Below are 5,327 nucleotides of genomic sequence, written 5' to 3'. Positions count from 1 at the left end.
GGGCATGAGAGGGTAGAGGAGAGGAAGCAAAGAGAGGTGGTGTGGTCAAATAGCTTGGTGGCAGAACCCTATAAAGCATGCATGCGGTCCTGGGTTCCATCCCCAGCGCTGGGGAAAATAAATAAATAAAAATTGTGAGAGAAAGCCAGTGGAGGCGGACACCTTCAGTGACCAAGTGTCGTGTTCGTCACCTCCTCCACCAGACTGTGTGGAAGCTAATCCCAGACTTGCTAACATTTTACTGATAAATATTTCAGTCAGTATGTGTCTCAAAAAAAGATAAGGGTTCTTTCTTTAACATAGTTGCAATCCTATTATCACCCTTAAAAAACTCTAACCATGATTCCTATTAAAGAAACCTATTGAGGGCAGTTTGACAAGACCTCAGAGTGGAAGCTAGGCTGTCTGTGCTCTAGCCAGCACTGGTCACAAACCCAGATAAGGAAGTTAAATTCTCCCGGGATAATCACAGCCGAGGGGAGGAGGAGATTGGAAAGGCAGGGGATTTTAGAAGCTTGTCAGGCCCTGGGAAGAAAATAAAATGTGATTTAAAAAGATGGAGGGGGGGGGGCCTGTAGAAATGTTTGCACAGAATGAAAGAGAAGAGTCTCGCAGACTTCTCTCTTCCTTACCCAAGGGCCTTTAGTCAGAAATGAGAAATGGGAACCAGATCCAAAGCGAAACCAATCAAACAAAAGGAACAAACAAGGAATCGCAACAAAAGGCAACTAAATGCAAAGAGACAGATTGACGGGCTCACTTCCCTCCCAGGCCATACACAGTTGCTTGTCATAGGTAAGGGCAGTTAGTTAAACCATGCTCCTCGGAGGTCTGCGCATTCCTATTAACTGATCTGTGAGGACTCTGTCCCCCAATAGAGGCAGCAGGAGAGCCAGTTTCCAAGTTCAGATGGTTATGAACTTACTCTTCAACCTTGGGCAAGTTAGATCCTATCTCCGAACTGATCTGTAGACTCCCAGTTTGCTGTGCCAATCAGCTACCTAATAAAATGCTACATGGCTCCTGGGGTTCAGAAAGTGTTCCTGGGATTTGGTTCAATGTTCCGTTGCATCTGCAGAACGCGCTGACGAGCGAGATGAAAGATGCCATGGAGATGCTCTGTGCTTTTTAGGCTGGCTCGTGCTTTGGAAACATCCAGGGCTGTACTCTGCTGACCCTGGAAAGATAATGACAGGCAGCTCCTTGAGGAGCTCCTGGGAAGTGGTTAGGAAGGCATGATGCTTGAAAACCGCTCACAGCCATCCGCGGATGGAGTGGGTTGCCCAAAGCCCAGGAAACAAATTGTACAAATCAGCTAGAATGACTGTCCAGTGTCCCCTGTCACACACACACACACATGGCAGGGAAAGGATTTGATGGGTGGTTGCTAGGGATTGGGGACCGGGATGGAGCTAGAGAAGAAGGGGCTGGCAGAAGAGGCCGGATATTGCTGTTTCTGGATCCTGGGACGGGGGCCTGTGGAATTGCATTTGACCAGAGCCTTAAGAACTGTACTGGAGGGGAGCCAGACAGAGTGGGCGAGACACAGAACAGGCTCTGTCCCCGGCGGAAGAGAAGCCCTTTCCAGAGGCCTGCCTCCCACAGGCTGCAGCATCTGGAGAGAGGAGACGTGATGGCCCGCAGCTCCAGCTGTTCCCACTTCCGCTTCCAGTTCCTCCAATGGGCCCTGCTGTCTCCATCACCAGGTCTCCACCCATCCAGTCTTCTTCAGGAAGGCAGCCTCGACTCAGGCCTCAGTGCACGCTGCTCTTCCCCCTGCATGCCTGTTTCCAGCAAACCACTGTGTTTCTGACCCTTAAAGACAAAGCGAAACAAAGCTGTGCTGGCCACCAGAGTAGCTCTTTCTGTATTTGCCTCTTCTTTAAAAAAAAAAAAATGAAAATTTTAATTTTTTTAATTTCTAATTTTTTAAATAACTTAGTTTTATTTTATACACGTCGGCATTTTGCCTGCATGTATGCCTGTGAGAGGGTGACAGAACTCGGAGTTACAGATAGTTGGGAGCTGCCATGTGGGTGCTGGGAATTGAACTGTGGACCTCTGGAAGAGCAGTCCGTGCTCTTAACTGCTGAGCCATCTCTCCAGTCCCACTAATTTTTTTTTTTTTTTTGAGTTTTATGTAGCCCAGGCTGGCTTTAAACTTGCTTCGAAGCCAAAGATGACCTGAAACTTCTGATATTCACGGCTCTGCCCACGCCCATCCCAGCATTAGAATTACTGCGCTCCACTCTGCTGGGTTTATGTGGTGCGGGGATGGACCCAGGACTTGGTGCTCTCCCAGCTGAGCCACATCCTCAGCCTGGTTTTTGCTGTTGTTGATGTTAAGTTTTGTTTTAACTTCAGGTATCATCGACCTGGAGTTTGTAGTAATCCTCCCGCCTCAGGCGCTAGTACTGAGGCTCAAGTCTGCATCTACTCAGAAAGCTGTGCTCGTCGGATGGGGTTGGCTTTTGGACCTGTTGGCCCTCACATCCATTTCTGCAGGAAATCAGAATCCCACTGAGGTCAACAATGGCTCTTGAAGACAAACAATGCCCATCACTTCCAAGTCCTTTCCAGCCAGCTCTGGCCCTTCTGTAGTTGGACTCACAATGAACAACTATCTTCTCTCTGGTCCATGCTAGTCATCTCTGTGGTGAGCCAGCTGAATGAAAGCATTCTAGCAGGAACAGCTGGGCACCAGCTGGTCTTCCCATCCACTTGTCTATACAAGGTTAGACCTCAGCTTTGGAAGTTGCCCTGAAAGCCGTTGGCCTCCAGGCACCCGCCTGATAACTCTTGTTACGTTTGGACGTGGCACTTGGTGACAGAGGAGACCCACAGAGAGGGGTAGATGTGTGGAGGGCTAGCAGAGGCTGGAGCATACCTCTCCCACAGTCCAGGACAGAGCCATTAGCACAGTGGTTTTTCAGATGTGGCCCCAGCTGGCACTCTGGGCACTTATTGGAAACTGTGTCAAAGCTCTGCACGTATCCCACCTACTGAGCTCTCCTCCGGCCCTTCAGATGCCTGCCCGGGTTTCTGACCCTCTGCTCTCCGCTCATTCCCCTAGCTTTAATACAGGTATCGGCCCCACAGAGGCCACCCTGACGCTTTCTCTCCCGTGAACGTTCCTCTCACTGCCTCCCACCTGCCGATGACTGGTATTTGCTCTAATTTAAATTGTTTTCAGAATAGAAAATAAGCTTATCAGAGGTTATTGCATTACCATGACAACCTGGCAGCTGGCAACCCAGAAGCAGGCAGTACAAGTAGCTTGGGGTCTCGGGGCACTAAAGTAATTGCGGATCTTTTCCTAGCAGGTCGTAGTATGTAGGCGTAGTCTTGTTGTTTCTCCTGTCTCTCCCTCCTCTTTTCTCCATTTCCCGCCTGGCCCTTTAGCCCTCTGTCACCTCACTGTGAGCAACACATGTTCTAATCACTCTGTGTCCTCCCGGAGGCTGCTGTGTGCAACCTCTCCTTTGAAAATAACAGTATCATTGTTCGGGGGCTGATGGGAACAGGGATAGTAACTGAAGTTGGTTCTCTCTCTGTCTCTCTCTCTCTCTCTTTTGAGACAGGGTTTCTCAAAACCTATCCTGGAACTAGCTCTGGTAGAACAGGCTGGCCTTGAACTCACAGAGATCTGCCTTCCTCTGTCTCCCCAAGTACAGGGATTAAAGGCGTGTGCCACCACTGCCTGGCACAAACGTAGTTTTTTCCTCGCTTAAACGTTATATGCAAATTGTCTTGGACTGGAGAGACTAGCAACACTTAATGCTTCAGGAAGACCCAAGTTCAGTTCTCGGGCCCCTTGTCAGGTGACTCGCAACTGCTTGTAACTCCAGCCCCAAGGGATTTCACATCCTCTTCTGGTCTCCATGGACGCCTTGCATACACACACAAATATGAATTAAGATTTTAAATATTTACACCTCTTTCTTAGAGTGATTAACATATATCTTCCAGGAACAGATATGAATTCAACATAAAACCCAAAGGTCCCAAACGACATACATTAAATATGTCATATGCCTGTAATCTCAACACTTGGGAAGTAGAGACAGAAAGGTTAGGTGTTCAAGGCTAACTTCAGCTGGCCTGGGCTCCATGAGACCTTATATCTACAAAACAGAATAGAACAAACAAAACAAACAAATGGATTAAATGTTGGCTGGGTGCATTGGCATCTGTAACCCCAGCACAGGGGACATTGGAGCAGGAGGACCAGACTGGCCTCTGAACCAACCAACCAACCAACCCAGGAAGCCTCTTCTAGGCTGTAGGTGCTGGGTCTCCTACCTGGAGAGACCCTTCCGTTTTTTGCACATCCTCGCTAGACACCTGTGTGCACTGTGCGGGTGCTCCTTTACCTCCCGGGCCTGCTTCCTTTCCTTTAATTTGCCCTAAGGATCCTTCTCCAGCATTCCAAACTGTCTCCTGCTTTCTGGTTTGTTTTGTCTTGTTTAGACAGAATCTCAGTATGTGGTCCAGACTGGTATCAAACTCAAAATCTCCCTTCCTCAGTTGGCATTGTAAACAGGCGTCACCAGGCTTGGTCTGCCCCGTGTGTTTAAAAAGCCACGTAGTCCACAGCAAAGATGCCCCTCATCTGTCGAACAGTCCCCTGTGGGTGACTATTGAGCTGCTTCCAATCTTTTGTTATTGCTATTTTGTTGTTTTTTTGAGACAGGGTTTCTCTGTGTAGTCCTGCTTGGCTGTCCTGGAACTCACTCTGTAGACCATGCTGGCCTCAAACTCACAGAGATCCGCCTGTTTCTGCTTCTCAAGTTCTGGGATTAAAGGTGTGCATCACCATGCCTGGCTGTTATTACTATTTTTGTCCCATTTTTTATAGCTGGCGAATCTATGACTCAGAGAAAGATGTGCCTTGTGAACATTTTCAGAGAAAACGTAGGCATCCTCCTGCATTGCTTAGCTACAAAATATAAAAATAAGGGAGGACTTACTGATCCCAAATTAAAAAAAAAAAAAAAGCCATTCCGAGATCTGACTTTTCTTCCTAACAGCGTCTTATCTGACTCTATTGAGTTCTTACCTTGAAAACATGAGTACCAACTTCATCTCCAGAACCCACATAAGATAAGCCATCCGCTTGTAATCCAGGTGAAGGAGAGATAGAGGCGGGTGGGTCCCTGGGGCTTGCTGGACAGTCAGCCTATCCTAATTGGCAAGGCCCAGGTCCCACTGAGAGATCTGTCTTATAAAACACTAGGTAGGGGGGCTGGAGAGATGGCTCAGTGGTTAAGAGCATTGCCTGCTCTTCCAAAGGTCCTGAGTTCAATTCCCGGCAACCACATGGTGGC

Source organism: Microtus ochrogaster, linkage group LG8 (assembly GCF_000317375.1).
Source record: "Microtus ochrogaster isolate Prairie Vole_2 linkage group LG8, MicOch1.0, whole genome shotgun sequence".
In the NCBI taxonomy this organism is placed as follows: Eukaryota; Metazoa; Chordata; class Mammalia; order Rodentia; family Cricetidae; genus Microtus; species Microtus ochrogaster.
This window is presented reverse-complemented; position numbering follows the sequence as displayed.